Below are 10,274 nucleotides of genomic sequence, written 5' to 3'. Positions count from 1 at the left end.
AATTTTTCGTTCGAACAAAGTTAAAAAAGCAACTCGTAATATTACTGTTGATATTAAAAATTTAAATTATCATTAACCATTTTTACTTCTGTTTTCTCCTCTCGCTCTTTCTGCAGTCCTAGGGCCTGCGTTTTTGCCTCGTCAACTTCGTTCTTACGTCTTTTTGGAGTCTTTTTTCCACCGCCCTCCGTTTGCTTTATTTTTCTTCATCCTCTCTGCTCCCTTTCTCCGCGGGTCTGTACTGGGAACGCGAGACAGCTGGCACGAATCAGATCGAAATTACCAAAAGAACCGCTCCTTTCTTTCCCCCTACTGTTTCTATGCAGTCGTTTGAATCCTGGAATCGAATTGATATTATATACGTGAGTTGCCTCGTAGTTTAAATATGTTATTTCCGATCGCAGGAGTCATCTACGAGTTATCTTTCGTATATCTTAAAATTTCTGTTATTTATTTGTCTAGTTATTTTTTTTGTATATCTTAAAATTTCTGTTATTTATTTGTCTAGTTATTTTTTTGTATATCTTAAAATTTCTGTTATTTATTTGTCTTAGTTATTTTTTTGTATATCTTAAAATTTCTGATCGGCAGTCTTTTAACGAATCACGGTGAAATCGGCGGCGAGTCCTTCAACAGCAGAACTAATTAGCGATTTAACGCTAGCGAAAATTACCATCAGAGACATTAGAGTAAAAAAAAAAAAGGAGAAAGGAAGAGCAAAAAACTTTGTGAAACCTAACCTAAAAAAAATTCTAAAAATCATTCAGATTTCTAAAAAGTATCCTGTCTTACGTCTGCAAAATTTCCAAAGAAGAATTAGAAATTGGTCGTTTCAAATTTCCAAAGAAGAATTAGAAATTTTTGGTAAGCGGTGAGAAAGATTATACAGAATAAATCGTGGCGCGTCAAATTGATTGGCGCCGCGCGAGATACCGACAGAGCGATGGACAATAACCCGGCTGTTTTAATGTTAACGACAGGTTAGCGTCGTACCCTGTCGGTAAAAAAGAAAAAAAGACGAAAAAAGAGAAAAGAAAAATGCAGCGAAGAAGAAAGGGGCTGCTGGCAACGGGAATAGAAAGGTTATCGAGGTTTGATCGATGTTTTTTCATCGCCAGCACCCGGAACACTGCCGGCGACGAAAATGATGATGTGTAAAATCACGTCTTTGACACGCGCCATTAGCAATACGAGAATATCGAATTCGATGAAAGGTTTTTTAACGCTCCGTTTCGCTTTTAAGCATTTTATAACATTCGTGCCGCTTCCTGAAAGCGGGTTATAAAATCAATTACCGGGCCAATTATCGGTTAAAAGCGAAATAGAATTTTTGATCGTGGATCGCGTTACCAGCCAGTCCCCCCCCCCCCCCCCATTCTTTTTTCCCGCTTGACGAACGAGAACCGGCCGAATGTCATTTTCGTCGAGAATGATTTTTTTTTTTTTTTTTCAATAAACGTTTAACACGCACGTTATTGTTAATGCTATGACGTTGAGATTGTTGCAATTTTGCGAAAAGAAATTAGTACTTGGGGTCGAGGAGATAGGAGGGAAAAATGAGTACGTTTGCTTTTAATACAGGGTGGGCCAAAAGTTTCTACCTATGTTTCTTTTTTTTTTTTTTTTTTTTTAATGAAACATCAAAATACAAGAGGAAGCTAATTTTATTAATTTTTAAATTAAATTCCAGCGTTCAAACGTGACTTTTTTTTCATTTTCCGGTAGTTTTCAAAATTATTTTTTTTAAATGTATACAAACACATAATAAAAATTCATTTATTTCAGTCGGAAGTGATTTTTGACCCGTCCTTGTATAAAGAATAAATTTAACAAAGTTCGTTGTCCGTTGTCTGACTCAAATAAAAAATCCACATTAGATATTAATGTAATATTAATTTATAATAATTAACGAAATAATATTAAAAGTTAATTTAATATTAATTCATGATAATTAACGAAATAATATTAAAGGTTAATTTAATATTAATTCATAATAATTAACGAAATAATATTAAAGGTTAATTTAATATTAATTCATAATAATTAACGAAATAATATTAAAAGTAAATTTAACATTAATTTATAATATTATAATTTAAACAGAAAAAGAGAAATAAAAAAACTGCCCTTTACTTAGTTGTCAGTAAAGTGTTAAACAGTCGGTTAAAGAACGAGAACGAGAAAGAAAAAGGAAAAAAGAAAAAAGTCGCACAATTGGCGCAAGTTGTTGCGGATAAAAAACTCGAAGCGAGCAGTTTGGAATTGAAACGCGCTCGGTATTACGCTGGATGGATTGATTGTCTTATCGGAATCAGAACGATGATTTGTTCGGCCGGTTTATTCCGGGTTGGAAACGTATGGCTGCGGCGGGAGGGGTGGAGGGGTGGATTCGCGACGCGGAAACGTCGAGCGAATCTTTCGTCGAGAGGGGAGGAGTATTCAAGGCACGGATAAAAAGGATCGGATAGATTTTAGTAGCGAGTAATCGTGCTGTGCAACGATAGTTGGTCGAATGATCCTCTTTTATGGGGCGCGGAAGAGAGATCCTTCCTGTTCTCCGAATGCCCCGTCGCTTTTCATTCCGCGTTCGTTTTCCCCTCTCTCAACGCAACGAAATAAGCAAAAATTTGTATTTAAATACCCTTCCTCTATTTTTCCTTTTTCCTTTCTTTTCTTCTCTTTTTTTTTTCTTTTTTTTTTTTGGTAAAATTAAGAGGCTCGAACGAATCCCTAGATAATTCTAGTCTCTCGAATTTATGGAAAATTCGACTCTGCTATTGCATTTTATTTTGTACCATTCTTTCCATTTTAAGTATTACGTACCTTCTTTCGCTTTTTCATTCGCGCCAGTGGTTGTTCTCTCTCGTTTCTTCGATATTGAATTAAGATAAACTTTAAATGCAGAAGTTATCAATAATTAAGTCTGTTCGACTTTTAAAATCTTACATGATTCGAGTTCAAATCGACGCAAGTCAGATTGGTTTCTATCTATGAAAATATTTAAATTACTTGTACGAAAGGACTATAATTTAATTTATAAATTATTTATAATTTATTTTACTGTAATAAATTATATATAATATATAATTTGCTATAATAATAATAATATATTATATACTGTAATAATTATAATGTATAATTTACTATAATAATAATATATAATTTACTATAATAATAATATATTATATACTATAATAATAATAATAATAATATATAATTTACTATAATAATAATAATATATTATATACTATGATAATAATAATATATAATTTAGTACAATAAATTATATATAATATATAATTTATTATAATAGTAATAATGTATTATTTACTATAATATATAATTATAAGTTATTTATGTTAAATATTAGTAAATATTTATAAAATTATTTTAACGAAGCGACGGAGGAGGGTAGGAAATTTGCTTTCTCCCCTCCTCTCGTCGCGTGGTATCATCGTCCCGGAAGCGAGATAGGAATCTGTCAAAGCTGTCCCGGCGGACGCGACGAATTACCAGTAAACAGGGGGGCAGGGGAAAAAGAGAGAGAGAGAGAGAGAGAGAGAGAGTGAGTGAGTGAGAGAGAGAGAAACGAACGTAGGTACAGGGCGTTTCCGTCGCGACTATTGATTCCTCATTGTCGTACGACTCGCGACGCGAGGGACACGCGAGCCGTGCTACGCCAACCGGCCTGGACAAAAGCGTAAAGCCACCTTCTCTCTTTCCACCTTCTTCCTCCATTTCCCGCGCAACGTTCCCCAAACAGCTGGCTTTTCCGAAACTTTTTCAATCTGCCCACCTTCTTGAATTTACTGCACCGACTGTTTCAGCTGTAGTCACGTCGAATGTTTATAACGATAGAACCAAGTTGCCTGGCTTATATCTCGTTTCTCGTTCAACGTTTCTTTTTGTTGAAGTTGATGTTACGTGAGGTTTGAGTTGCGCGACAATCATCAAGAACTGGTAGATAATTGACAAATTGTTAGCGACACTAACTTTCGCTGTTCCCTGTTCGTGGAATAAGATATCAACATCTTGCGTCACGTCGAGAATTTTTTTTCCTCTCCGAGAAATTGCAATATTTTCTCAGTTTCAAGTATACTTAAGTATAACCCGGGCAAAACAAATGGTGAATTTATTAATTCTCAATCATTTCGATTTCCAGTGACATCGTACCGACGAGTTCAAAAAGAAAGCGACGAATTGTATACATACGGTTTATATTTGGTCACTCGTTACGGTCCGCAATCAGTTGCCAGCGCAAGTGGTTAACCTCTTACGCGCGTCGAGAAATTTTCTTTTTGTCCCAAAATTGCAATATTCTCTCATTTTTAAGTATATTTTAAGTACAATCCGGGCAGAATAAATAATTAATTTATTGATTCTCAATCATTTCGATCCAGTGACATCGTACCGACGAGTTCAAAAGGAAGAGAAAGCGACGGACTGTTGTGTACGATTCGGTCACTCGTTATGGTCCGCAATCAGTTGGCAGCGCAAGTGGTTAAGGCAATTTATCTTGTATCAAACTGGTGAATAATTGACAAATTGTTACGCTAGACGAATATGTCCATGTAGAGCTGATGATTAATTCGTCGTTGATTCACATTTTGGCAACATTCACATAAATGAATCAAAGCGTCCATTAATTGATACTTATGTATGTACAGTAGATTGAAAAAAATATTGGCACATGTACTTGTTTCGCAATATGAAATTTTCTTTATGAAAACGAATGATAGATTAAAAGAAGTCTGTTTGCATAAATAATTTATTATAATACATACAAAAGTAATATAATAATGAATTGTACAGGATGTTTCAGTATTGTTAGAAAGTATTTGGTCAAGCTTTTGTCGCTTGTGATCGCGATTGAGATAAATTTAACAGAAACAACAAAAATAAGATTTAACAAGAAACTATAATAATAACTATTTATTTCAATTAACGTATAACAAGATTTTAATGATGACCGTTCGCTTTGGTTGATTATTAACAGTTGAGAATATATAATACAATATATATTTTCTACTGTTTTATTTTCTTCTTCATTTTTAATTTAAGCGTCGCCGCTGTTGAAGTCGCTTTTAAAAATACGCGCGCCGCCACAACTAAACAAAGTGCCGATTTACTTTCTCGATTCGCTCTATATATAGGGTGGTCACTGAAAGGCTGATATAAAACAAAAATACAAACACATGTTCCTTTAACTTTTTATTATTTTATTTGGAAATATAATTAATGGATTTTTTCAGTATTTTTTTCTATCCTACAAAGAAACCTAACCTACCTACAAAAAAAGAAAATAAAACCTAACCCTACATAAGAGGAAAATAAAATCTAAACTAAACTTACAAAAAAAGAAAATAAAACCTAAATCTAATCTACAAAGAAGGAAAATAAAATCTTAACCTAACCTACAAAAGAGGAAAATAAAACCTAAAAGAAAAGAAAGTCTGAACCTAACCTACAAAAATGGAAAATAAAACCTAAACCAAATTTACAAAAAAAGGAAATGAAACCTAAGCCTAACTTACAAAAAAAGAAAATAAAACCTAAATTTAATCTACAAGAAAGGAAAATAAAACCTAGAAAAAAAGAAAGTCTGAACCTAGCCTACAAAAATGGAAAATAAAACCTAAACCAAATTTACAAAAAAAGGAAATGAAACCTAAACCTAACCTACAAAAGAGGAAAATAAAATCTAAACCTAACTTACGAAAAAAGAAAATAAAATCTAAGTCTAGTCTACAAAAAGGAAAATAAAACCTGAACCTAACCTACAAAAAAAGAAAGTAAAATCTAAAAGAAAAGAAAATCTGAACCTAACCTACAAAAATGGAAAATAAAACCTAAATCTAGCCCACAAAGAAGGTATTTCAGTGGCCACCCTGTATACACGTTACGACGTTCGGTTATAGCAAGCATATATTCGACGACATAAACACAGAATGGTACATCTGTTGGTCGCGAATGGTCGCAGATGATGTAGCATCGACACACAGCGTCGGGTCACGGAGTCGAAGACGGAAGTCGTATCGATTGCGCGTATCGCGAAATTTATTGTTCCTCCGACCGAATGGTTTTCCACTTAAGTGGCCCCGGGCTCGAATTTCCCCGTGGCTGCTGGCCTCCGGTGGGCGGAATAATTTATCGAACGAAACGAATGTCCCGGGCCGCGAGCACCACCGCGTCTGGCCAACTTTAAATCCCAGGTTGGAGCTGGGGCACTAAGGAAGATCGATATGAGTTTTTAAGGGACACGCGAGCTTCTATTTCGGTTTCGGAACGTGACCGTGCCGTTTCCTTGTCTTCTTCGTCGGGACGCGATTTTCAAAAGCGCCTCAGTTTCAAAAATCAGAACGAAGTCTCTCCGTTTTAGGTATATTCAATATTTAGGCAAAACGAATGATAAGTTTATTGCTTCTCAATCATTTCTACCCAGTGATGTCATGCCGACGCCGTTCGAAAGAGAAAGAAAGCGACGAATTATTGTACACGATTCGGTCTCTCGTTATGGTCCGCAATCAGTTGCCAGCGCAAGTGGTTAACCTCTTAACGCACGTCGAGAATTTTTTGTCCCAAAATTGCAATATTTCCTCAGTCTTCATTAAATATATTTAAGTATAATCCAGGCAAAACAAATAATAAATTTGTTAAANTTACTTTTCGATAATTTCCATCCAGTGATATCATACTGACGAGTTTAAAAAGGAAGCGACGAATTATTGTGTACGGTTCGGTCACTCGTTATGGTCCGCAATCAGTTGCCAGCGCAAGTGGTTAACCTCTTGCGCACGTTGAGAATTTTTTTTTGATCTTAAAATTGCAATATTTCCTCAGTCTTCATTAAATATATTTAAGTATAATCCAGGCAAAACAAATAATAAACTTGTTAAATTACTTCTCAATAATTTCTATCCAGAAAAGAAAGCGACGAATTATTGTATACGGTTCGGTCTCTCGTTATGGTCCGCGCAACCAGTTGGCCAGCGCATGGGGTTGAAAGAGAAATCATCGTGCGAAGTGAATATGATTCACGCAGCGCATTGAACGAATGTGACGTGAATCGTATTTGATTCGACGGTGTTGACAATCAACGATCGATGCTTGTTGTCGAAACAGAAGCTGAAAACTCGCGCTTCGAACGACACGGAAATCTGGGGGGCGCTTTCGGTTCCTTCGAACCGAGCATCGAAAGAGAGAAACGGCGAAACAGGAAGAAAGAACGAGCGAGAGAAACAAGGTGGGAAGAAACCTGGATTATATTCGGGAACGGCGGAGAGTTGACGAACTTCCGGAAATTCCAGCTACTCTGTAATACGTTTCACATTTTTTTCTATTCGAGCGGACTGGCAAATCCCTCCCTGCTCTTTCTTTCGGCTCGTTTCGTTTTCGATTTCACCGAGAGGCACGCGTGGCCAGCGAGAAGCTTAAACGTTGGCGACGTTAGCGCAAACAGTCGCTCGTTTTTTTTTTCTGTAGTTCGAGCACACACGGAAAGGTCGGAACAATAATATCTGTACTACTAGCGAGTGGAAGTCTGGCCAGTGATCTTGGCGGCAGGCCAAAAGAGTATCTGTTAGAATCTCCGATTCGTACACGTACGATGAAAGTAAAAGTTCCTGCTGTATAATTCGAGAAACACTCCCGATCTCTCTCGGGAAGATTGTCGAAAAATTCATTCGAAAGGAAAACAATCGTCGAAAGGAAAATTCAATAAAATTTAATAATCTCGTTAAAAAGGAAAAATTCATTAATAAAATAATTAAAAATAATGAAAAAGAAAAATAAATTGATATGAGACAGAAAACCGTATCTAGAAATATTTCGTTATTTTATTCTATTATATATTATTTTATGTTATTTATTATTATATATTATATATTATTATATATGTTATTTTATCCTATTATATATTATTATTATACGACTGTCAAAGTTTCACGCTTCCAAATGAGATCAAGTGGATCGTTATACAATCTTTTTTTTCTTCTTCTCTTTTTTTTCTTTTTTTTTTTAACGAAGTTATGTTCAAATTACCGACGATTTCCCATTGTCACTGATACAGTTGTGCTCTTCGTTTCGCCGACAGATATACGACCAGTTTACTCGCATGCGCGGTATTATTTTCCTAAAAAAAAAAAAAAAAAAAAATGTTTCACGCGACGGTCGATCGACATCGTATTGGCAATTTGATAAAATGTTTCGATAAATTTTTTCCATTTAGTCGCGTACATCAAAGGACGTTTAATTAATCATCTGCATTTCGTTTTACTTTCAGGTAAGAAGTAGAAGACTGACATATGGGAACGTAACATATCGACAGCCCCCCCAGTGGAGCCAAAGGTTTTTATTTTTGTACATCTCTCCGTTATTTATTCCAATCGCCTCGGATTTGCGTGCATAGTTGACAGTTTATTAAATCTCTCGTTTCACGTCGTAAGTAGAAAATTTGCATGAACATCCATTTGCAGAAAAGTGTAGCCAATCGTACGTGCACAATTGGCTGGATATGTCTCTAAAGACTATTAATAGGCCATCCTGGTATTCCGATGAGTGCGCGATTTCCCTCCGAGTAAACGCTGAAAAATTTCCAACCCGACACTTATTATATATATATATATATATATATATATATATATATATATTATATATTATATATATAATTATATATTAACGAAATAAATACGTGGCCGCTTCTCCACTTATCCCGAGTTTAATGACACATTTTAACATAGTAGAGAGCTCAGATGTACAGTCAGTCGAGAAAGACTTCGCTTCATCGATTTCCTTCAGTTTATATACTGTCAGTTTATATACTGTTAAATTCCATTTTACTCGCAGTGTGAATGCAGTGGGATAGTGTGTATTTAGTACTTTCTCTAAGGGTTATGTTTTACGAATGATTGCAAAACTTTCCGTTTTAAATAAAAAAAGAAACTAAATATAAAAAATATTTTATTATATTTAGTAACATTTTAATACATACATATTATAATAATATTTTATTATATTTATTTACATTTTTAATATATACATATTATAATAATATTTTATTATATTTAATAACATTTTTAATATATACATATTATAATAATATTTTATTATATTTAGTAACATTTTAATATGTACGTATTTTAATAATATTTAATAACATTTTAATACATACATATTATAATAATATTTTATTATATTTAATAACATTTTAATATATATATATATTATAATAATAACATTTTATTCAATCAGTAATTTCTAAAAATCAATCAACATATAAATATATAAATTTTTGGCTGGAACATAAAAAATATAAATTTTGTAAAAAAGTCACACCGATCCGAACTTGAACGTGTAATTTCCAACTCCTTTGCGGATAAAAATCGAAATTTTGCTATAGAACCTTGAGAATATTATCGATTTACAGTAGTCTTTCAAACAGTATTTTTCAAGTATTTGGAAAATTTCATTCTGCGAATTGAATTTTTAGTTCTTTAATGTCTCAGTGCCGGCGAAAACTCCGAGTTAATTATTCTCTAGAGCAGCGGTTCCCAACCTGGGGCTGTATAATATTGATAACGGCGGAAAACCGGAGAAAGAAGTTAGAATAAAAACGCGGAAACAGAGATACAGAGTTTTGATTTAGAAGGGGAGACTTGCGTGAAAGTTTCCGAAGAATGAGAGGGGGTTACTCGAAATGAAAAGCCCAGTCGAAGAGAGACAAAAATTGATTTAGGAACCGCTGCTCTAGAGTATTTCAACCCCTGTCGAGGACCATAACGAGCGACCGAGCCGTATATACAGTAATTCGTCGCTTTCTTTCTCTTTTGAAGTACATCACTGGATAGAAACGATTAACAAGTGACAAGCTTATCATATTTTTGCCTAGATTTACATTTAAAATATACTTGAAACTGAGAAGATGTTGCAATTTGGGACAGAATATTCGACGTCATTTCAGCGCAAGAATAATAACACTAGAATAATAACAAAGCATACAATTGTTTAAAAAAAAAAATCTCTCTAATTTTATCGAATTACCAAAACGCAAAATCTCTCGAAGAGTTGTTTGAAATTTCTCGAACGTTTTACGTAGTAGAGTGTGTTGCTAGTGACTGTACACCTCCTCGATACCTCGAAGGTGGTTAATTTCTGACACCCCGAGGTGTCTGTTTAATCGGAACGAATCGGTGGTTGAAAGAGTTGGTCGGGACCAGTTTGAAAGTCGTTCGCCATTTGAAGCTTCGTAAGAAAGAAAGAAAAAAAAAGAAAAAAAA

General features: G+C 34.4%; 1 long non-coding RNA gene across 1 annotated transcript in view; it reads left to right on the top strand.

Moving 5' to 3' along the window:
- The first annotated feature begins 3,538 nt into the window (after positions 1 to 3,538).
- LOC122532942 overlaps positions 3,539 to 10,274 on the top strand; it is a 23,532-nt gene continuing 16,796 nt past the window's right edge. Inside the window, exons 1-2 of the long non-coding RNA XR_006307613.1 lie at positions 3,539 to 3,565; positions 5,869 to 5,871. This is a non-coding gene — a long non-coding RNA (uncharacterized LOC122532942). The remainder of the gene's footprint in view (positions 3,566 to 5,868; positions 5,872 to 10,274) is intronic.

The sequence above is a fragment of the Frieseomelitta varia genome, unplaced genomic scaffold (assembly GCF_011392965.1).
Source record: "Frieseomelitta varia isolate USP_RPSP 00005682 unplaced genomic scaffold, Fvar_1.2 scaffold_483, whole genome shotgun sequence".
NCBI classification, from domain to species: domain Eukaryota; kingdom Metazoa; phylum Arthropoda; class Insecta; order Hymenoptera; family Apidae; genus Frieseomelitta; species Frieseomelitta varia.
Note: the sequence above shows the minus strand (reverse complement) of the source record. Positions and strands in the feature narration are given on the sequence as shown.